At 31.4% G+C, this 26251-nt stretch overlaps 1 protein-coding gene across 2 annotated transcripts in view; it reads left to right on the top strand.

Annotated features, from left to right (window-relative positions):
- Positions 1–26251, top strand: part of LOC148228643 (uncharacterized) — a 90542-nt gene that overhangs the window by 19898 nt on the left and 44393 nt on the right. Inside the window, exon 1 of one of the 2 annotated variants that reach the window (XM_088199494.1) lies at positions 23017–23221. The exons of the other annotated variant lie outside the window; for it this stretch is intronic. The gene's annotated coding sequence lies outside the window, so the exon portion shown is untranslated. Of the gene's footprint in view, positions 1–23016; positions 23222–26251 lie in introns of those variants that run through there. 2 annotated transcript variants of the gene reach the window in all.

Raw genomic sequence — 26251 nt, 5'->3', positions numbered from 1 at the left:
GTAACAGTCTTGCTACAATTTATCATTTTTTATAACATAGAATTGTGTGTATGAATCTGTATTCATTATTAAAACTAAATTTTTATATTACATACATATTTGATTATTCGAATATATTATCGTTTACTACTTGATATTCGAAAATGACGAATATTTTGTATAAAAATACTCTTATGTTGCTAAAAATGGGTTTATTAAATTTCATGCTAATTTAATTAACGGTGGAGTCTAATGTTTTCATTATTTTTTCAGATTTATACCGTTATTTTGTTCAGACAATCGTTTTAGTTTGAGATAAGATGTATATCATACAAAAATGCGGTCGACTGCATATAGCTTCGCGGGCGACTAGTCGATCACTGGCTCTATAATATGACATCAAAATTTGATTTAAAACTGATTCAGAGGCAGTATTAGTAATTTATTGTACATTTTATTTTATTTAGGACGCTAACCTATAACGATAATTAAATTAGGAATACGGCATGAGTTTTCAAATATTTGTTAGTTATGAAAAATACAGTTTAAATAATGAATATAGGTTCAAACATACGTAATTATATTTTATAAAAAAAATGTATCTTGTCTAGACTATATATTATAATTTAAAATAAAATTAGCATTCAATACTTTAAATAAGTATAATGTTTTATTGTTATTACAACTCGATATGAGCAATAAATATATCCATAATAAATATACATTATTCGTTTTAATTTTTAAAACATACCAGCCACAGCTTTATGACCACTGTCGCTCATTTCATACGGCGTCCGGACGGCGGCTTCTGTCACGTAGAGCTACTCGTTCTATCTCAGTTTGCGAAACACCATATCATTATCTCTCTCACTCTCGTCACTTGACATGCAAGAGAGCGAAAGGGGAAGTATCTCACCGCTCGCGCTGGAAAAAACAGCTGCGACTTCGGTTCCTTTGACTTCGGTCCGTTTGCTGACAATGTTCGGAAGCGCTAGAATTATTCCCACTTTACCTCCCGTTCTTAGTAACTTCGGACAACTTCCGAGAGATTTTAGAGCGGGCAGAACCGAACTCGACCGAAGTAACCCACTATATTCTCCGTCCTTGGCCAACCTTGGCTAACTTCCAGAGAGTGTAGTGCAGGCATAACAATAACTTTATTTGATAACAGCAACATAACGACTAAATATTTACATAAAAATTGGAGAAAACATTTATTTAAAAATAGAGAAAAAATTAAAGCAATTGAATTTAAAGTAAAATATATTTGCCAATCAAACAATTTTCTATGTTCAGAATTTTCGCTGTATGGAATTTTCGTGTGCGCAATTTTTGTTTGCGCAATAATCTGGTAACCATATTTAACATAGCTTTTCTTGGAAGTAGTTAGTATATATGTATATATATATATATAGAACAGTTACACACGACTTTTAAAAATATTTGAAAGTGTTTGATTATAAAAATAATGCTTAGCTCTAGATTTTTGTATGTATTTATACTAAAGACACCATAAAAATTGCCATATATTTTTTTTATGTATTGTACCAACTTCATTATCAAATTTAATTTTGTTCTTAATCAAAAATTTGGGTTGCCGCACCCCCCCCATTCTTTTCTTTAAATTCACACCATGACTGAGATCTACATTTTAATTATTCCGTTAACGTTTTTTGCCTTAATCCGCGATACGCGCAATATAATGCCGTAACGTTTTATTTTAACACCATATCGCTCGAATAAAACGCCATATCTGTGTCGTGTTATACAACGTGGTTGCAAAATTTTACATGTCTGACGTTCGAGCACAATTTGACGTGTCTAATGCGAAAATGCGGTAGTTGAAAAAATGACCCGGATTTATTACTTTTTTATACATCTGCCGGAATAATTTGCAATCATTTTTAAGAATAAAAAATACTATTAAAATAATTTCGACAGTTTTTATTCATTGTTTTTAATCAAATCATTGGCGTTATATTATTTATAATTGCAGTCTTTAAATTTCATCAGCTATCCAAGGAGACAATCATTGTAATAATTGAATTTTTTACGTAATTGACGATTAAAATATAGTTCTTTGTATATTAACATAGTTTCGCTTGACGTAATTGTAGCGATTTACGATAAATTATCATTACGCTACACACGAGTAAAAGCTTTACGTAACCCAAATATTGTATGCGATAATTTACGGCCGTCCGTGGTTGAATAATGCGTTTTCTTTAAGCATGATCCATGAGAATAGCTCACACGAACATAATCCATAATTTATATCATCGTTTACTAATTGAATTTATATCATAAAGGAGGAATCTCACTATTCTCATCAAACATCAAATTGTTTTTTTTATTGTTTAATTATGCTTAATGCTTTCCTAAAATTTATTTGTTACATAAATAATCATGAGATGTATAGATTTGTACAAGAAAATTTTAAAATTCAATTTTAACCCAATAACCATAATTATAAGCAATAACTTCATAAGAGGCCAAATAAACGCTGTAATAAAAATTCAACTTGAACTTTACAAAATAATGCCCGGCGTATTGTTCCATTATGCATTATGTTAATACAGCGATACTTATGTAACAACATAAGTATTATTACGTATCTTAATTCTAACAAATTACTACGGATATAATGGTACGTGCGCCGGTTAATTCTCAGCACAATATATTTCATCAACCTTGTCGCAAACCTTATAATCTAACCTTGTTCAGTATATAATATCGTAACCAATTTCGATCAACGTAACCATTACACTTTACTGTCAATCGGTAATAATAAAACAATAAAAATCGACGCACCGGCGATTTTTTAGACCGCAATTACGTGACGAGAACGTGAATTATTTTAGACACACTTCTGTCCTATTGTTATGTACACACTCACAATACGTAATAATATATTATAGTTTACGTGAAAAAATATAATAATTTACGATTTACAGTATGACCGAGTTACGTGCCGTATGAAATTATTCAATGTCATGTTTTTTTGTTGTTCTTAAAAGCATTTTTTAGTCAAATGATTTTTGCGGAATGATAATTTCCTAGCGGTGTGCGCATCTCCTTGTTAAATTCAGTCTAATATGAATGAATATACATATTTTTAAATAATTGAATCAGTGATTCATAAACGTTTACTATTTGGATAAAATAATATTAAAAATGATATAATTAACTAATTATTAAATTGAAAATCGTAAATCGCTACCGAGAGTTCCGCCGGCGCCGACACGATTTTATTGCTTTTGGCGTGAATTTTTGACTTCTGAAAGTGATAATTATTTTTGCACCCACCTTAGACCAAAATTCGGTTTGAATACACTTTGGCCATTATAAAACTTTTAATTTAATATATCTATTGGAAAAGCGGAAAGTAATGATAATTTTTTTTCACATCCAAAAAATTTATTAAAAAAAATATATATACAATTTTAATCAGTAAAATAATTTCCATTGTTTTCTATTACTTTTCTCCAACGATCAGGCAGCTTTTCAATCCCTTTCTTATAGAACTCTGCAGGTTTTTCGTTAAAGAATGGTTCTATGTGATTTTCGATACTGTCAAATGAATTAAAATTTTTATTTTTAAGGGAATGCTTTAAAGATCTGAAAAGATGGTAGTCAGAGGGTGCGATATCGGGGGAATATGGGGGATGCTGTAAAACTTCAAAATCAAGCTCCCTGATTTTTTCCTGCGTGATCCGTGCCGCGTGTGGCCTGGCATTGTCGTGCTGCAAAATTCGCCTTTGATTGTTGACCAAAACTGAACGTTTTTTCAATAGCTCCGCTTTCATTCTGACTAATTGACCACAGTATACCTCTGCAGTAATTGTTTGACCAGGTTTTAATAACTCTGACGCCAATCATGTCCCACCAAACACAAAGAAGGACCTATTTTAAGGTCAACGAGGGTTTAGGCGTAGGTATGGGTACTTCGTTTTTAGAAAGCCATTGATTTTTTTCTTTGGATTGTTGTATAGGATCCACTTTTTATCGCTTGTAACGATCCTTCTCAGAAATGATGCCGTTTCGTGCCTAGACAATAGCGACGAACAGATGGTAATTCGCTGCTCAATGGCCGTTTGTGAAAGTTCGTGCGGTACCCAAATTCCTTGCCTGTGTTTTTTTTCCAATGCGCCAGAGATGGTCTTTAACGGTCGTTCAAGGGCAGCCAAGCTCCTCTGACAATTCTTTGATGGTTTTTCGGGGATCCGCTTCCACTGTTGATTTTAACACGTCATCGTCTAATTTTGTAGGTCTTCCCGATTTGGGAGCATTTTTCAACCCCTATCACCACTTTTAAATTTTCTAAACCAAAGAAGATGCAATACATCTCCATAAATTTCATAGATGATCTGAGTGGCTTCTTTTGCATTCTTTCCTTGATCGAACAAAAATAGCATATAATAACGCAAATGGGTCTCCTCGATTTCTGGCCTTGACATTTTTTTCTATAGGGTAAAAAAAAATCTTCTGAATATTAACAAAAGTAGACTAACAGAGCTACAAAATAAGATCAAATCTTACGAGTTAACTCGACGACAGCCGGCGGCAAACTAATTTTAAAATCGTCCCTTTAAAAATTATCATTACTTTCCGCTTTTCCTATTATATATTAAATTAAAAGTTTTGAAAATGGAGTATCTTGCAATGAAAATTTTCATTTAAATAAAAAATAATTAATAGAAAAACGATTTGACAGCTTAAAAAAACAATAAAATATAAATTAATTTTTATTATTATTTCCTTACTTATTTGGTTTTGTGATGTGTTAAAACCTTAGATATATGTATGTTTGATAATATGTTATACTATTTATTGCTATTGTGTACGAAATCGTGTTTAATGAATTACTGTTGCGTCAAGCTTCAAACATCTTCTCATTTATTTTAGCACAATAGACAATTTGTCACGCTTTCTGCCAAAAATATTACACATGTCTAAGGCATAACATATAATATAAATAATTGTCGAGTCAAACATCCATTATCACCACCACTTTAATAAGAAAATCTCAAAACGATTTTCTACCAACCATTGTCACATAACTAGCGCGTAAACAAACACATTTGAAACAATATTTACTTAATGTTTTCCTTACACATATTTTTCTTTGTCTCTAAATTGTCAATATTGCATAGAATCTTTCCGCAAATCATTAGATTTTAAATACATTTTAATTGGAATAGATTTACATAAGAGAAAAGCGACGCAAATGCCATAATAAGCGAACAATGAGCATGATAACGATGAGAGAAATTATAATGGAAAAAAATCAGTATAGATATAATTAAAAATTACCGATCTTGAGAAAAAGTATATAATTCGTTACATTATGCTAAGCATTTATTTTTTATTTCATGAAAAATTGTTAATGATACTAATTTAATTTGTGTGCTTTACATTATGACATGTAATTATATTTTATTAAATAACGATCTTGTTTAACAGTTTAAACGAGCGTCTAATAGACTGTATAATTGTAAAAAAATACAGTTTTTTTACTGGAAATTCCTTCAGCAGTATCCGCTACAATCGCCGTTTCCGCCATCGCGCCAATACTCTTAAGGTCAAACTTAGTTTACCTCAGAACTTACATTCAACCGGTTGACATTTGATAGAAGTAACAGGTTATGCAATTTGCGGCAACTGTTCACACAGGACTAACTGGATCAAAAGCCGTCGATATCGTATAATTTCAATGAGTTCAACTGTACAGTTTACAGTTTGCGGCGAGTTTACCTTTACTCAGTCAAAGTCGTGTCGCATGAAAATTATAATAATATTAATTATTATTTTTAATTGCTTAACTGCGACTTTAAGATCCGTTACACGGAATTTTCACGACTAGACATGTTAATCCGTTTTGAAGTTTAAGTGAATTTTAACTAGTCTTGTTAATCGTTGTGAGAAAACAAATCTTATTGTGATTATTGCATACAGCAACTGTACTTGAATATATTCTTAAAACCTTCCATAATTATTTAATTTGCTCTGTATTACAATAAGTCAGCAATATCAATACTTATAATTATAACCTATATTACGAGTTTTAATCTATATTTTTTTTTATGAAATTATCAATTCACAACAGTTTTGAAATTCATGTATAATTCTCTCTAGTCGTCTATAAAATCTTGTTGATCTCTTAGATTCCGGTGACCTCTAAGCTACTTGGTCTGACGTGAAGTGAAAAACCGTTTTTAACCTTTTGAGCGGTATCGCCGTACATGTACGGTGGTCGATTTTTCATTGTTTTAAGATACCCCAGATAGTTATATGTAAATATATGTACATATTTAACTGAAGAAATAATAAATAGAAAACATTATATTTATATAATATTAAAAAAAAAATTGAATGTAAATTATTTCTGTAGAAAATAATATTAAGAGTACAAAATAAATTAACATAACAAAAAATATTATATTTTGTCTGTAGGAAGAGATGATTTTTAGGCTTATATAGCCTTTAGAATCGAAATAAGTCTAACGTCCCTTCCATTCCTCGGTCCTCTACCCAATTTCAATGATTTGGGGTGGAGCCAGACTCTTTGTTTTTGTTTAATACATAACTTAATAGACTGTAAAATTGCGTGTCTGTATAAATTGCATGATGTAAATGAGTTTAATACTGTCTCTTCTATACTGTATCATGGTAAGTGGGGGTCCTCTGCTCTTCCTATTCTCGATCGACCAATGCGATGGATCAGGGGCGGAAACAGACTATTTGTTATTGTCTGCTACGTAGCTAGATAAAATATCTTGCGTAAAAATTTACGTCAATAATGAAAAAATCTATAAATTTGTCAATATAGTATAGATAGTATTACAATCATATTATAATCTGATCTTTTAGCTTTGTATGTTTAGGTCGAATATACAAAGTGCTCTCAAATTCGCTAAAATATGCGCAAATATCAGCACAGATTTTGTATAATGTCGTAAAATAATAAATTAGTTTTATATGCTTTTAGCAAGTCTTAGTGATTAATTTTGTCACAACGATCTGAGAGTTCACGATAGTGAACATGTGATTATAATATTATTATAGTTTATTGCTAATAATGAAAGCAAAAATATATTTTTATTTTATATCTTTTCAACATTTTTTTCCATTATATTATCTATCTCAGGGGAATCTTCGGCCCGCAGGCCGTATACGGCTCACAGCTCATATGTTTGGCTCAAACGGCTAATAGCTCATTTGTTTGGCTCAAAATTCAATAAATCTAGTAATTTCTAATAATACTTTTTTTTTAGTTAAAAAATTATATTTAATTATTGAATGGTGTATTTTTTAATATCCTTGACTATATATTTTACGCTTAACTGGCTGCCGAAGATTTATAATGTTTTCAAAGAATTTTGGTGTTCATTCATTTTAAATGGTCCTTGGTATGAAAATCTATCTGGTTGGTATATTGCATTTTAAGATCAATTGTCGAATTTATTTGTAAGCTTTTTATACATAATTATTTTTTTTTAATAGTTTTCCAAAAAATATTTCTGACTAATTTTTCTGGGGTTTTTCATTTTTTTATTTACGTATATGCAATCGCTTATAGCGGGTTTTATAGTCAGTATAAAAGATTTTTGTAAAAAAAATGATGCTGGAACTCACTTTTTATTAAGAAAATATTCAGTTTTTTCAATTAATTAAATTTATGATATTTAAGGCAAATTTTCATAGAAAATTCCATAGTTTTGTCAGATTCTCTTCCAATAAATCTTCTCTTGCTGTTTGTATCTATGACCGAATGTCGTCCTCTGAGTAAGCACAGAGCAACATACTTAGATAAGTTTGATCTTTAACAAAGCTCTTGTTGGGATGACAATTAGATTCATTCTGCCAAAAACCCATATTCACATTCCACAGAAACGCTATTTACAGTCCATATCAAATGTAATAGTTTTTCTAGATATTTATTTTCTAAAATGTATTCTCAGAATCCACCAGTCATTTCTCTTTCATTTACTAGAAGTCTAATTGACAAGTTTCTTATTTCCACTTCTCCAAATGTCAATTGAGTTTTAACATCTTGAGTTTTTGTTAAGTACGCGAGGCCAATACGCCAACTCATCGTCTTCAAGCAATATTTTTTCGATTGATTATTTCAATTTTGTATAAAATGTTCTTGGGTTAATGAAATGAGCTTTTCTTGATCTTTTTATGTAAAATAAAACTCAATGGGAGTAAAGATCACGTACAGCAACAACAGCGCATTTATAATATTGCCTGAAGTTTTGTTTTCTTTCTTGAAAAAATTGTACTCGTATTTTTACTTACAAGTAAAAGTTACTGTCCTGCAGGTCCAAACTTTATTCCGATAATTTTGGAGAGCGTTAAAACTTGGAAAATCCTTCGAAAAATAGGTGCCGAAACGCTCTTTGACAAAATGCACGATTTATATTTATTCACATTGCACAGCAATATTTTTTGCCACAAAGATAATATATTTAGATGTATATGTAACTTATTAGTCTGTGTCTATGTTTATTGCAATATTTTTAATTTTTATATTATATCTCAATTTTGCTATGGAAACTTTAGCTAAATTTTTTTTTTTGCTTATCTAAATTTAGCCCCAGCAAAATCTAAAAAAACAGTTGCATCTTTGTTATTAAATCTAATATATTATAAATTTATTTATTGTTGATATTTTAACTCTAGATTATAATTATGGAATTAGAAAAGTTAAATTTATGATATAAAATTAAATCAGTTCCATATATTTATGTTAAAAATTGTAGTAAAATATTATTTAATATTAAACAAATAAACCAGAAGAAAACTTAAAAGAAAAGCTGTATATTATAATATCTTCACATTCACAAGAATTTTATATAGACTATAAACATTACTTAACTATAATATATATTTAAGCAATGCACTTGAATCACACAAACAATATTATTTAATATGTATAAAAGATAATACAAGTAAAATTTAATTAAAATAATCAGTTTGATACAAAACCGTTCGTTGAAGTCCATTAAAAATATTTTTATTTTTTTTATTATACAGAGACATCTATGAGTACGCTCTGTTATTATTAACAGTTCGCGTTCACAAAGTTTCACTTTTCTTTCTGCGCACTCTTTAATTGAATTGAACGGTTATTTTATATTTTCATTTTATTTTCGTATTTTATAAATAATATAGTGACCCAAAACGATCTTTTAGTTTGTGTACGAGGTCAGAATGCATCGTCTCAGATTAAACGAGTGTGATAATGATCGTTAATTGGATGTCAAAAGATACGTCGGGGTTTTCTAATTGTCCGACGGAGTTTATCGACCTCGAACTTTCATTTAATCCTGAATGCATTACGTATCCTCTTAACCGACTCTCTTCACCGGATTGCACCTGGCGCTTGTACATTGCGAAGCTGCGATTATTTTCAAAGTCGTGATCATCGAGCGGCTGCGTCCGGTCATGACCTCGACTCGGGCTACAATTTCCTATCGAAGACTGCAGTTTATTAAAAATAACCTCCAAAGACCTGAAAATCAAGTAGATGCCAAATAAGGCAAACATTCGGAATTTTCATCACAAAATATCTGTCGTGTCAGAAAACACGCATTCAACAACACCCTGCGATTGTTTGCTGTTTTTTTTTCTCACCCACAATTATCAAGCAGGTGTTGTGAAAAAAGTCTTGTAGCAACTTTCGCCAGTAGCGTATGACCTGCGGTACAATTAACATCTTATGCGTATGGAAATTTCTCTGATTCACAAGAAATGTGATTATAATATAATTCTATAATACAACAAATATGACTTTAAGAACTTGACATTATATTTATGTATAAAAAATTAACGATTCCCACGCAAATGCTAATAATAATAACATAGCACATAATAATTTCCTTACACGATTTAAAATAATCATAAAATCAACAAATTTCGTAATTTATCGACCAAAATGGACACTGACCTTGCATTTCGTCATTGAACCGACTCGAGTGGACATAACGCCCAATACAACATTCAACGACCATTTAAGGATGCAGTTAAGAAAATAAAAAAAAACGGCTAATCAATAGCCCGCAAGATTGTAGTGACTTTCAATTTTTCATTCACATACAATATTAAAATTGGAATTTGTATGTATTCTATTCTAAAAATAAAATAATTTAGGTCATATATTGACATTGTATGTATCATTGAATTGTGTTTCTAATTTTAGTTTGGTGTTAAAGCATTGAAAAGTATATCAAATCATTGTCCTTTTATCAATGTATTTTTAGTTCAATTTACATAGATTCGTAAATTATTTAGAATAACAATAATTGGAAATTGGATGTACAATCTGTGCAATAAGATATAATACTATACTGTTCGTTATAAGTCTTCTTGTAATTTATAGATCTTGATGATCTAAGCGGCTGCTTTTCTTTTGACTTCAAAGTTGTCTGTGTCGATTCGGTGTGAGCTTTACTGGATATGAGTTCAAGCTGCCTTATAAGCTTATATAAAATCGGATAAAGAAAAGGCAATCAACGATCCTTTTGAGTACAGCTTTTAACGTTCACTGGTGTTTCTAAAGTCTTAGCTTTGTTAACGAATCTTCTTATAGTAAATTATAACGTGACGTTCATAAATCAACGCCACTATTTGCAATACATAAGAATGAAATGTATACCCTACATAAAATATTATTTAATAAAAAAATCACTCATATATATTTATAGCAATAAAAAAAGTTCTACATATCTACATAATAAAGTAATTTTGATATTTTTTAAAAATAAATTCCAGCATTATTTTTCTTTCATATTACATTAGTTATTTTTACCTAACCGTTAAGTAGAAGTAACTACCACATTAGGCAACCATTGCCGTAAATTTAAAACGCATTCGGTCTTGTCTAGTATTTTGTAAAGGTGACGCCGACTTTAGTCATTCATTGTCGTCGAGATTTATTGCGTTCAACTTATTTAATAGTGTCATTCTTGCCACGTTACGGATCATTGAAATCCAATGGGACAATTTTGAATCCATTAGCACTGATTGAAGAAGCGAGTTACTAATTTCTAAGATTCTCAAACTTGATTTTTCTTAACCAGAAAATAAATAAAAATAGGCCAATAAAATAAATTGAAAAAAATTATGATTATAAAATTAGTTACATATTCGATTTGAATATCTTATTTTCTCGAATTCCTTGGATGACAACGCATGTGAGAAGACACTCGGTTACCCTTATAAGTCCGTGTGGACTTGATCTTAAGAGGGTCAAGTTGTCTCGTGGACTACTTAATTGGTTGTATGAAATGCGCTTATTTCGAATCAAGACTCGTTTTACATCGAAAGGCGTTTTCTATTTTATATTAAATAAATAAAATATATTGTGGTGTATGATTCTATATAGATGTGTGGGGATCTAATTAGCTATTATACTTGTCATGGGTAAGGTTAAATTATAAAACTCAGATAAATAACCATTTTATTATAATTTGGTTTTGTTATAATAAAGCTCAGTCAATTTATTTTTATTTTGATACATTTCATGATTTTTAATAAATACATTTTAAAACCACAACAGTTTTTATATGTGGCTGTACAATTTTTTTAATAATGTGTGTCTGTTCTTGTATTAGTACTGCATCACATAGTCTCAAAATCAGTATACGGGCAAAGAAAGGCGTCTTCTTTCCTCGGTATTCTAATGCCTGCACTAGTCTTTTTGTGAGTCGGTCAAGTTTGGCCAAGGACGAAGAATATAGTGGGTTACTTCGATCGAGTTCGGTTCCGCCTGCTCTAAAATCTCTCTGAAGTTGTCCGAGCTTACCGAGAACGGGAAGTAAAGTGGGGTTAATTCAGTCGACTTGGCCAGCTTCGAGCGCTTCCGAACATTGTCGGCATTTTTTCCGAGTCAAAGGGAGCGAAGTCGGAGATACTCTTTCGAGCGCAAGCGGTGAGATACTTCCGCTTTCGCTCTCTCGCGTTTTAAGTTACGAGAGTGAGAGAGATAATGACATGGTGGTTCGCAAACTGAGATAGAACGAGTAACTCGGTTCAATTTCAGTATGCGCATAGGCGTCCTATGGTTTGCATGCGTGACGGGCGCTGCAACGTGGTTACGTGGTCAAGTTATAATACCACATGCTTATTGGGGACCTACAGCGGGACGCATGTTAACATGCTTTAGTGAAACTTGATCTTTAACAGACTCTTACTGACATATTTTAATATTTTAGGGCACCAAAAGGGATTAATTATATTTTTGATAGTATATTCTTTTAACAGACATCGTTATTATATTTTTTTCATATAAATTTAAATAATTAAAAAATAATTAGTAGTACTTGATTTTATTAAAAAAATCTTTTCGAATATCCTTATGTATTTTCATAGGTCGGTTTATATAAATGTCACGCCATAACGTATTCTTATTTAGAATCGATGGCGACAAATTCTAGGATAGTCACACATGTGGTGCTCGTATTCTGAAGTATCATTTTTATGCTTTATGGTATTTTGCAAAAGCCGGCAAGATTTTGCGTAAATTGAATATTTACGACCGAAAAGTTTTCATTAATATTGTATTGGTGAGTGCACACGCACACTTTTATAATGATCAGTAGCGTAATTTTAATAATATGACAATTTAAAAATTGCGATTATTTGGCACTTTTTTCGATCGCACTCAAATATGTCGGCAAGAGCGCAGTGGCAGCCGCCGCCCGGACGTCATCCACGCCGCGAAGTTCGTGCGCATATGAAATCCGCGACAATATCTAATATTTTAATATGTCAAGAGTGTGTTTAAATCTATGTATAATATATGTATGTAAGTTTATGAAATTTTAAATACAACTTTATGAATAATATAAATTATTTTTATGAAACCTGTCAAGTCACGATATTATTAAATATTAAAAATTAAAATACATTTAATAAAACAAACACCCGTGTTTTTAACATTTCAGTGATTTTTTTTTATATTTGATAAAATTCAGTTAATTTGCAAATATCTAAGTATTTTAAAACGATTATATTTTAACTAATAACGTATAAAGTTTATTTTTCTTTAATTAATACAAATGTACTTACTGTTTACTTTTCTTTAATTAATAAGTAACTAGAATGGCATGTCTTATATCTCAATTATATCATTGTTTATTAAAGAATTTTAATAATAAAAAAAACTTGACATTCAACCGGCTGACTTACTTTTTAAAAACATATCGGAAAAGTCGTAATAATACTAAAAATGAAAGTTTCAATGCGCATTATCTCTTTCCACAATAATAGAATAATCGTCGATGCATTTCCGTGTCATTATACCATCACTAATGCTTACATTGTTTGTCTCCCATCAGCGTAATATTTAACTCTTTATCTGTGCTTACAGTAATTTTGTAATAATGTCTCAATTCCGTCAAAAAAAATGAAGTATGTAATTATTGAATCGCGCCTTTAAAAATCCCGCTAATTCGCGGGACGTTCGATAGTAATGCAACCGTAGATCGGTTACAATCGTATCTGATCTGATTACGTCGCATTGTTTTGCATCGGTAATTTTTCGGGCGCACACACACGAAAGTCATGGTCATGAACAAGCGCAGGATGTAAAAGTTGTAACAAAACAAAATCGGTACGTTCACACCGCTCGGTGAAAATGATAAATTATGTCGTGATGGACGTGAAATAAAATGGCGCTCCAGATTTGAAGTCTAATTAAAATTCAATGATCTTGTATCAAGGTTAAGTGCAGTTTTGGTTGAGTTTACACACAATTAATCGTTTAATCGAGTTAGAAACGAAATCAATACATCTTTTGGCTAATTATGAAAACGACTGTATATTGTATTGAATGTGTGATGTAAGTGTATAATGACAACACAACAATCGGCCAAGTTACTGCTGTGCTACCTCTGTTTGTGTACGGTCGTGTTTTAATACAGAATGATCGAACTTGGTTATTCAAGCCAGATCGTTTTACACGTCTATATCATTTTTTCGAACCTCTTCCACAGATTTGTATCAACTAAAAATTATATGTATCGATGTAGTAGTATCATCTCCATAACAAGTTGTATTTGTAAACGAATTCAGTTATCTTCCGTGCCGGTAATACCGGTATTGTAAATCCCGGTGTTATTGCAATCCCTTACTTAAATATTGCACTATGTTATAAAAATATGATAGCTATCCTTACAAATATTATTACGGAGATGGTCATGATAGAAATGATGGTCAAAGTACAATATATTCAAGCCGTATTTTGGTATACATTTACATAGTTATCATTATTTATTTACAAGTACAAATGTTACAGTGAAGTTATTTTTTCATTAGAGAAGTCCAAAAATGTTTTCACCAGTAGATATATATTTCAATTAGTAAAAATATAATTTAACTAATAGGCGCTAGTGAAATTATAAGCTGCTCTAAAATGTCTATGAAACTCAATTTGAAAGTTGCGAAACGTACATTTGGTGTTTAAACCCAAACCTCAACTACATGAATTAACCAAACCCAACTTGATTTAATGAAAGTTCTAAAACTAATTACAGTTTCATAACTATCATTGGGTCAAGTCCAAAAGTCAACTGATCTCTGTCTGCACTTCGATATTACACTATAATTTAAAAATACGACAGCTATTCTTACTGCTATTACTACAGACTTCTTATATAAGGGTATTGGTCAAAATAATGTAAACCGAATTTTGGTCAATAGGAGAGCGCAAAAACAATTATCACTTCTCAGAAGTCAAATATTCACGTCAAAAGCAGTAAAATCGGATCGGCGCCGTCGCAATGGGAACGCTCGATTGTTCGACGGTGCTCTCCTATTGGGCAAAATTTGGTTTATATGTTCCTCGTTTAACCACTTGCGTGCCGCGAGTTTAAAGTTAAGCGTCACCTCAATGCCGCACGTTTTAAAATAAAAAACAAAGCCTTATAAATAAAGTAAAATAAGCTTTATGGATTTATACTAACATGTTTATACAAGCTCTATCAATTGAATCCAAATTTAGTGGAAAAAAGCTCTTTTTTTTATTGTCAGGGTTGGCACTTCCAGTATTTTTTTAAATAATTAATTTATGGTATATTAAAAAACTATGGTAAAAAAAATCAAAATAAAATGTAGGTATTGTCACTAATAACTTAAACTCACAATTAGTACTTGTTCTTCATGTGATAGTCTTTGAAGCACTTAGTTGGACAAAGTGCAACCAGGCATTGAGTGTGATATTTCGATAAACACGCCAGTGGCACCTCTAGTGACATATGATGGCAAAACGTCGTAATTAAAAATAAATACCAATGTTTAAAGCCATGTCTAGTTCCATAAAGAGAACCAAAGAGGTTTCAGTTAAAAAAAATGTAAATGACATGTCGTGTTTGCGTACAGCCAGGAGCCCACCGGCGGGTCTGCGGCATTGGTGGTCTGCTCAAGTTTTGCCCGCCCGTGGGTCCACGGCACCCAAGTGGTTAATATATTATATTATTATAAGAGTCTTAATATGAACGCTAAATAACCAAGCGTTTTCACTGCGACGGCACGATTTTATTGCTTTTGACGTGGATTTTTAACTTCTGAAAAGGGATAATTGTTTTTTGTGGTTTCCTATTGGTCAAAATTCGGTTTAGATATGCTTCACTCGATTCTCACCTATTGTAAGTCGTATTATTGTTATAAAAGTCTTGAAATGAACGATAGATAATCGAGCGCTTTCACTGCGACGGTCAGGGCCGGCCCTAGGTTATTTAAAGCCCCAGACAAAAACTAAATTTGCGCACTTCTCCCCCACCCCTTATTAATACTTTATTAAGTCATTACATAAGCGCAAAAATATATTTAAAATTAAAGTAATTTAATTTATTTGACACCATACTCTTTTTTGCGATTGTGGGTGTATAAGAATTTGTAGTTTATTTTTCGTCGTGATTTTTTATGCGTGAAATAATCTAGAGTACACAGTAGTTTATACAAAAAAAAATAATATCAGTTTATATTCTTTAATAATATTGTTTGATAATTTTAAGTGAATATTGCGCCTTTATTTGGTATCACGGCGCCCCACAAGATCTAGCGCCCCAGGCTATCGCCTGTACTGCCTCCCCTCGGGCCGGCTCTGGCGACAGTGATGGCACGATTTTATTTCTTTTGACGTGGATTATATTGAATGGCCAGAAAAATGGCATACTGTGAAAAATACCATGAATCTTTGTTTAAAAAAACGACCACTGATTGGCTAACATTTGGCCTCCCTAGAAAAATCTGTAATGACATCCCAGTTATAATGCCATAATTTACTTTAAAATCCTTCAAATTTTCAAAAGTTAATAAATACAGTAGATAACATTCAGTTGAATAATACTAATTTTATGTACTTTCCGTTGAATTTTCCATTACTATTTATTATAAGTCATATTCCACTGCACCCGTTTAATTACCTTTATTGTTTAAAAACGTTTTCCAAATATTTCACAATACAGTGTACGTAATATTGGAATATTCATCCCGATGAAAAGCAACACCAGAGAAAGGTTCTTCAGTAAGGCACTGTGATAAATATGGCGGCGAGAACAATGTAACTAGTTTATGCACCGGTGCCTCTCAATATGGAACAAAGACGAAACGTATGCAAATTTGAACGCCTTTCGTTCACGCACATCGAAGATGCACTTCTAAATATTTATCTGGCGGCAAACGAACGTAAAATATGACGTAAACCATACAGTAGCTTCACTAGTAAAAGCGACATTACAATTTTATCGTCTTACATTATGCCATTTCTTGTTTAGATTAGAGATACAACAAACCTTGAATGATGATTCGTTATTATGAGCTGTACATTTTATATACTCTATGTAAATATTTCTTTCGTGTGTAAGACCATAAGAGACAAAGATAATGGACCGAGTAAAACTTTCCATCACGAAAGCATTCAGTAATACATATACTATATATTTGATAAACCGAAGAGTAAAAAAATATTACAAAATCAGAATTTTACAGGAGTACAATACAATATTGTATAGAATCTTCGTATTTTCCCGGTAGAAGAACAGTATAATGTTTACATGTTTCTTGCATCTATATTCAAATAAATTTTATTATAATACAAAATCAATTTGATCGCTTCTATGTCCTTGGATCTTGTTTTCTTATATAAACGATCTTCTCTCTCAAAAATAATATCTGTTTCACTTTGTTTTCGTAGGGTTATGTTAAGAGTCCAAAGCTATGTTGTTTCGCTAAATAATGAACTCTCGATACCGCGTAAAATTCTAGCTGGCATCCTGCAGGGTAGTTTGCTCGCACCGTTCTTCTTCATATTAGTATATACTAATGACATTCCAATTTAAAAAAATACACTTATAATTTTTAACTGGTTTTAAACCAATTGCAATTATGTTACAATTTTTTTTACCAAACCTGAATAATTATATTCCAAGAGTAGTTAGCCTATGTATAATCTTACGTAGAAATAAAATACAATATCTTAAATGTTTTCATTGGTCCTTCGAGCCCCGATAAAACGAAAATAAACGAAAAATAAAAAAAGCCCGCTGACTTCTCTTCAAGGAGGGAAATTTAACAAATCTGTTGGTGCTGTGTTTAACAAATACGATTAATGACACTGTTCATACCCCAACTCAATCAACTTTTATAGGGTCAATGGTGAGATGTGAGGATTTTTCCACAAATCGTCCTGCTTAATTAGAAAAATTATACAATTCTCTAAAATCATCAAGTATTTTTTAACAAAAACTAGAAATAAATTAAAACCCAAAACTCTAAATGCATTAGTATTTTTGAAATATTATTTTATTAGCAATAAATGAATGTTATTTTATTTATTTTTAAATTTAATACCCGTACTTGTATTGCAGTTTATTATCATATTATTTGTACTTCAAATTAGCAAAAATACACCCGGGTACTTGGGTATTAAATTAGTCCAGTAATACTTAGTCCTAACAGGTGTTGTTGCCCTGATGTCATTGAAACTTACGTTACCTTACCAAACGGGTACGAAACGTCCTTTTGCTGTTTAAACTCAAATATGACCTAAGTGAATTAACCAAACTAAACTTGAGCTAATGAAAGCTCAAAAACCATAGTTATTTTCAGAAGTTTCATAAGCCCAATTTGGGTTAGGTTAATTCGTTTAGGTTAGAAAAAAGTTTGGCTTAAAACAGTTTAGGGGTCACACAACTATTTTTTTAATCGAAATTCTTCAGGGTGATGGTGGTTTTGCAACTCAACGTATAAAATTAAACATAAATTATGGTTTAGAGCAGGGCTTCCCAAACTTTTTCAGCGACGGAACACTTGGCAAATCCGAAAATTTTGGCGGAACACTTAGCTTATTTTATAGGATGGGTAATTCATAATAAAATAAAACATGTTATTAAAGAAATGTTATTAAATTTATTTAATAAACATAAAAATACAAATAAATAAAACTCCTATTGACTGATGTATTTGGGTTTTTAAATAACAATTTTTTTATATCAGGCACAATTTTGGTTAGTTGTATTTTCATATCTGCGTGGCGTGGAGTCTATTTCTGTATTTTGTTTTTGTTGCAATATACTTAAAAAATCCCACTTCGCATAAATACGTCGTGAAAAACGGAAGTAAACAAACCAGAACTTGTTTTGACACCTTGGGGAACTCTTCAGTCAGACTCGCCCAGAAATTATTTAATGGCTGATATTTTTGTTTCAAATCAGAGTCATTAACTAAATTCTCATAATCCCTTAAGCCCACTGGTTTTACTGTTACGGAAAATGGATTCCGAACCCAGGAATCGTCCTTACTAGTTTTTGGAAAATATTCCGAAAGAGTTATTTTCAAGTAATATAGGTGTTTTAAAAATACTTGTGAAACTTTTTTATCTACTTGAAAATTCAATTCATTTAAACATTCATATCCAAGACAGGAAAACAATCAGAATTATTAGATTCAACCGATAAAATCTGAAATTGTAATTTTTTATCAAAAGATTCAATTTTATCTCATATTAAAAATTGTAATACTTTTTTCTTGTAATTATAAGTTAACATCATTTCACTTTGTAAAAATATCCGCCAGATATGCAGATGTATCAACCAGGAAGGATTTGTTAAAAATTTTATAAAATGATGTTGCAAATTATTTTGTGCTTTCAAGAAGACTAATAATTCATTTCGAAGTTCATAAAGTCTTAATAGCACTTTTTCTCTGGATAGCCATCTCACTTCAGTATGTAATAAAAGTGCTTCATGTTGACTACCCATTTCATCGCACAAAATTTTAAATAATCTGGATTGAAGTGGTCTAGATTTTACATAGTTTATCATTTTCACGGCTACTTCATAACATTTTTTAAATTTGTGGAAATTTTTTTAGTCAACAGTGCATGCCTATCCAAAATACAGTGACTGCTAGTAGCATATGTAGTCACATAAATAAAATTCGTATAACAAGCACTTATATCGTGTGATTAATTAACAAAAAAAATATTGTTTAAATACGATCAAATTTTAAAGTTAAAAAAAACAACACCGACTTATGAAACTTTTCCCTCCAGATTTTATACACATCAATGTTGAATATTTAACACATATTTTCAAGCTTTTTTATCAGATTTATGAACAATTTTTATGTATTAGCAAGACTAACAATTTTTTTAATCTACTCTAAATTTTTGTGAAATATCTAGTTAGGCTCCGCGGAACACCTATTTTGGATCCGCGGAACACTGGTGTTCCGCGGAACATAGTTTGGGAAACCATGGTTTAGAGAATTAGTTGCCGAAACGCATTGATTTTGTTTGGTACTTGTTTATTATCACGGCGCCACGCTCAAATTTAACGGTTGCGAAACATCCATTTGCTATTCAAACATTTAATAATTATTAGTTAATTTGTTTAGGTTAGGTTTGGGTTTGAACAACAAATGGACGTTTTACAAATGTCAAATTTTAGCGTGGTGCCGTGATAAAAAGCAAGTACCAAAGTTTGGCTTAAATAAAACAATCAATAAGTTAATTTTTCGGTAATTTCCTCTTATCAGGAGGCCAATTTAATCAAAAAATATGTATATTCGTTATATACAATTATAAGTTAGTATATACGTTGCAGAGAATTTTCATGGGGTGTTCAGTATTCTGACCAACGCTCACTCGCTACCGCTCATTCGCACATAAAATGTTTAAAATTTAAAACATATTTATATGACCAGTACCGAAAATATATTTTCACACATTCACTGTAACATCTACACCAAAAGCTTTACCTATTTTGAACTGATATGACTAATATATGTATTACTCAATATTGATTCATACGTCAGATACCTAAAGAATAAAATGAGAAATTACATTGTGTCGTCATATGACATGCATGCGGAATTACAATAATAGCTGTTTCTTAAAAATATTGAGAGCAACTGCTAACGTATCCGGAAAAGCACCAAAAGCTCATTTCATTCATCATAAAGTCTTTGGACATTTGCGTTCGTGCGTGTCCGACGTTTCGGCCTATTCTATTCAGCTAATGCTCTCAGCGTTTAGCTCCGAGACTATTTGTGGTTTATTCAGCATAGTCGGCCATTATTTACATCTTGTACGCTTCCATAATGAACGTGCAACGGAATGCAATTGGCGCACTCGGTGGACCGACGCCGACTGCGTGCACTCGGTGGCATATGGTTGGGAATCGCTGCACAAAATTAAATAACAACGAGCCTCTGTATCCATTGCTATACCCCGGAACAAGAATTCCATTAGGGCGCCGTAAATATGCCATATCCTCTCCGAGAGACTCCAAATTACGAAATCCATTTTTGTACTACTAGATTCAATGACCCTTTGTGTAATTCCTCAATCCATACATACATCAGAATGAGAACTACTGTTAGATAAATAGTAATTCACCAAGAAGTAACTATAAACAACATAACTAACTGTCCCAGTCATTGAGTTAGCTTTTCATAAATGGTCACCTCGGATGTTGTTCAAGTTCTGGTTTCCTGTCGATTGCATAATTGCGTATCAATGTATTCCGTTGTATTGCTTTAATTACAATATAGGTGCAATAAGTTTACGCTGTTTTGCCACAAAAAATAATTATCAACGTGTAAATTTACATATAAATCATGATATTACAAATATATATTTTGTATAACGTTTCAACTTGCATGCTAATTAACGCAGACGTATTACTGGATAAAAATAACCTTTTAACTTCTAGTGAATAATAAAAGTAGAGCTTTTAAGCGCAGGATGTGTGTAAAACTATCTATATGGTGATTTGAGAATGAGTTATTTTAGACATAAACAATTTTAAGAACTGTGTGTGGAATTTCAAGTGCCCTTTTTACCATTCTCCACTAGATACTTTGTTTCACTTTTAACACTTGCTACACATATTTATTATACAATTCTTACTAATATACATATGTATTATATATTTGAATAATCCATACACACACATATATAAATACATAATAATTCTCTATACAATCCTACACCATTTTATCGATCATAATCAATTTTACAATGTTACCCTTAAGAACCATGCTCAAAGCATAGCATTACTGTTAGGACACTAAACATCTGTTTATATTTATTTTATTTCTCATAGATACATAGTTTAATTTATAAGTTGAGTACAGATATATTCATGAACGCTGATTATACAATTATTTTAATGTTGATAATTGTGCGTTTATGCTGATCGTTTTTGAAACGTGTTATATTACAATTAATTATAATTTATCAGCGTTAAAAATCGGACATTGCGGCATAAGAATAGTACTTAATTATTTTGAGAGTACATACTTTCACATGAGCTAAAATGAAATTATCGCGCTCACCCACTTTTGATTCGCATACCGATTAAACACTCGATTAATAAAAAATCTTACATTTAATTGATAATTAAGCAATCTACTTGATTTAATTACAATTATTTTATGCAGTCTTTTTTAAGTGTTGAATTTATAGATACAAATGACTGAAATTTCTTTATCACTGACAGATTCAAACTTTATATAATGAAATAAGTCATATTACTGTAAATTCTACTATTTAACTTTTTCACTTGAGTTGAAGTTTTTTTTTTCTCGCCGGAAAGCCCTCTTATCGGACTGAAGAACCAAAAAAACACTTAAGATTAAACACCCACTCGGGTTGGTCAATGCATCTCTTGGCCAAAACAATATTTTTAGTGGGCATGTTTCAACTTAACCAGAACTACTATCATGTAATATGTAAATGTCAACTAGCCAGATATAAAATAAATATATGAAATGCAATATATTTAAAATGTTAAGAAATTAAAATCAATGTACTCAGAAATCGATTAATATTACTTGAACTGTACTTTTGACATTTTGGGAATGAAACGATAGCAGCCAAATTTATACTAAAACTGTCAGATAAAAAAGAACAAAATTTAATACACAATAACAACTTGAAATATAATTTCTGTAATTTCAGTTTTTTAACACAAAATATATTTAAACTGACTAAAATAATACTGACCATTAATTTATATAAATACTAGTCAAAATAAAATTTTATTTAAAGTATAAAATCAAGTTCAATCAAGGCTCACTGAATTGTTCTAAAATTGTTTCTACATGATACGAGATACATTTACTTGATGAACTTCAGTTTTTGCATTGCAATCTCGTAAATCGTTTCGACCTATCATTGTGAAATATAACACATTCGCTTTTCAATCTATAAAATTAGCAATCTCTTTCATATTTCATACATGGGGTTTGAATACTTAACGGTTGTTAGGTTGCAAATAAATGATGAAAATAAAAATTGCTTTTTTTATAGAAAAAAGTTTGGGGCTGCTAGCTCTCACTAAAAACACGTGTGCTTGTGTGTGCATGTGACCGTCTTCTTGAACTTGTGTGAAAACTTTCTACAATTAGGTTCAAATTTACTCAGTATCTGTCTCTATTTCGCCCGAAGACTATTCGCTAGTTCTGTCTCGCTCGCATCAATTCCCCCACCGTTGAGCTCGTGTCTGCGATTCATCTCGGGTTCTTGAATCAGTCACGGTTTGTTGTTGCGCGTGGAGGTTGTGCCGCTCGCTGTTCGATATAAAATTCATATTTTTAAATAAAAAATACAATATTTATATCATAAACATACAGTGCTTCAAATATACGAGTGAACTATACACGTGCGCCATTTTGATTTTGTCGATATTTTAGTTCGAATGAAACGTTCCTTGAGACAATCCTGTAACACGTAAGTTTATTTATAATTATTTGAATTCAAATTTGCAACCACAACACTACACATGTCGTCCATATCATTCATGTTTACGCTCACCAAAATGGCGTTCATTTCTGATTCCATTTTGTATTATTTAAATTTATGGCCATAACACCACAATTGTCGCCCGATCTTATTTTAATTGATAATTTATAATCATAACTCTCACATTTTTTCTTGATCAAGATGACGTTCAATTAAGATTATTTTTTTGTTTCGTTCAGAATCTGGGTTGAGCATAATTTGATTATAATGGCTCCGAATTTCACTTGATTAATTATAAATAAAACACAGCCGAGCGTGCATTTTTATTTATTTAATAAACAATGTTGCCAGCTTTAAAAATTCAAGGTTGATAACAGCTTCCTGATTTATCTAACGCCGATCTATATTTGATTTTCATTACTGACTGGTGTGAACTGAGTGTCGGGCAAAAAATGTTTACGCGTAATATCCGCTCTTGACTTTAACCCTCGTCTTTTAGCGGTTAATTTGCTTTTTTTTAAGATGAAAGAGAGGGAGCGTGGTAATAAGTAAGTTTTTATTTGTTTGCTTCAAAAAAATAAAACATATGGGATGCGGGTTGTAGGTACAATTAAATAATTACATTAGTTGAGTTTGCCTCGTTCAATATGGAGAAGGACGGATTGGAGAAATTTTAGAATTGTGTTTTTATTTAGCCAAATTGTAGAATTTAGCATTTAAATCGGATACATTTGGTATTTTGGTGTGCATATATATGAATAATAGACGCGTAGATCGAATTTCGAAGCCAGTTCATATTGCACGTAGGAATTTTTAATAAACTTTCTACCACTTGCATTTCTAGGTCGTCACGATCGGAGCTGTTCGACGTTGATGATATAAAAAATGGTTTAACCCCGTTTTTTGTCGAACAGCATCCCTCTAGCATTCGTAAAGTTGAATAACGTTTTCAATTTAACCAGTACGAAAGATCAGTGGTATTGAAGCAACATGAACTGTTTATATCAAAATATGCATGTACTTATGAGTACATTTATAACAATACATAATATATTTCAGTGAAGTTATATTTTCACCAGTGAAGTCCAAATATGTTTTCACCAGTAGATGAATAGTTTTACTAGCGATAATATAATTTAACTGATTGACAGTTGCGAAACGTACATTTGATGTTCAAACCCAAACTATACGAATTTACCAAACATAAATAATTGTTGTTTGCGCCCTCCTATTCGGTTTAGATATGCTTAATTTGAAGTCTTAATATGACATAGATTTTTAAACAGGAACGTAATTTGGGAGGGTAGGGGGTTAGTGTTTGTTTTTTTGTTTTTCTTTGAATTTGCCCAGAAAATTGTCATTAAAAGAAATACTATGAATCTTAATGAAATCGAAATATAAAAAAAACTCTTGCCCTCCCCCCCCATAAAAATCTGAAATGACATCCCTGTAAATGTGGGCGCCACGCTCAGAAACCAATGGTTATAAACATTTTTTTCTGCGTTTTGGTACAAACGCGTCCAACATCGTTTTGCTACATAAAATGCTAGGTGTGAGCGAGCGTTGGTCAGAACATTTAAACCACTTGTGTATAGTAAATAATCTTGTTATCAATTTTTTATAAACCTTTTTTTAAGTTGACCCGATGCAGAGAGTTATTCGTGTGGTGTTTACTGTTCTGACGAACTATCGCTTTTGGCCGCTTTTGTAGCCGTTAGGGCCAAACGTAGCGTAGAATCCATAACCACTGGTTTCTGAACTTGGCGCCGACATTCTTAACAAGTATATATAATAGAACAATTTAATTTAATTTCCTTAAATGTAGTTTAATTTTTAAATATATAAAAACGCAGATTGAATGATCAGAAGGACAGTAAAATCTTATATCATACATAAATCTGCCTACTCATGGTTTAGTTTAAGATGCAGGTAATGACTAATCTAGCTGGCATTGCAAACTGTGCATTTATTTAGCGTAGCGATTATGTTTTTAAATCTAATCAAGTCAGCCGTTTTACTACATTTATATTTTAAAAATATAAAATAGTTTTATCGATTATTACAATAAAAATAATTATAGACCCTAATATTTTGTGGCGATTTTGTTGTTTTTGACTTGAATTCTTGACCTACGAGAAATAAGATTTTACTTAACCTAATGTGCTTCGATTCATTTTATTCATAGTGTTATCTAAAATGTATATATTCTGTGATCACGTAAAGTTAAAATAATTTATATATAAGCAAAGCTTTGTCATAAATATTGTCTTGTGATATGTGTAGTTTTAAAACGAAGTCTTCAATTATATGTACTTCTGAATCATAACTTTGGATTACAGGGCCAAACTAGTCCCACTTTACGGCTTATCTTGATCTAAACTGTTTGGCAACTCATTTTTTTTATCTGTCCCAAATCAAGTAGTGTGAATTGTCGTATTTTTCGCACACACATAAACTTCCTGTCGGTGTTTACTCACTGAAGAAGCGCATTTCCGGTTGGCTTGTAAACCAGAACCGTGGCATCTTCTTCGTGGAATTGTTGAATAAAACAATCTGAATTGTGTTGCAACAATTTCACTTTCATGTGTGTGCCTTATTGCATACTGTTCGCTACACATAATAACAACTTGCACTATATAATCTAATATAAATCTTTTAGAACTGTCAGTTTTCCCGCTATATAACATTACTGTACACTTTGCATTAATTCAAATGCAGTGTCTCATTATGCTAACATTCTTGAGCAACAAGGTGTAATTTAATTTCAGAACTTGAGCAATACACAATACCCAAAAATAAATGCTAAATATATAATGATGAATGCAACTCGAGAGCATTTTTCCATAATATGAATGAACACGCTCTTATAACCCACTCGAGATTTTTACGACCACAAAAACAGATATAACTACTTTCATAATCCATCAAACGCATATACTGACCCAAAAATACAAACCACAAAGAATGATTAAGTACCGACGCTCCCAACTCCAACACCACAATTTAATTGCATCTAAA

This window comes from Plectrocnemia conspersa, unplaced genomic scaffold (assembly GCF_051122295.1).
Source record: "Plectrocnemia conspersa isolate PC_06_02 unplaced genomic scaffold, ASM5112229v1 ptg000012l, whole genome shotgun sequence".
NCBI classification, from domain to species: domain Eukaryota; kingdom Metazoa; phylum Arthropoda; class Insecta; order Trichoptera; family Polycentropodidae; genus Plectrocnemia; species Plectrocnemia conspersa.
Note: the sequence above shows the minus strand (reverse complement) of the source record. Positions and strands in the feature narration are given on the sequence as shown.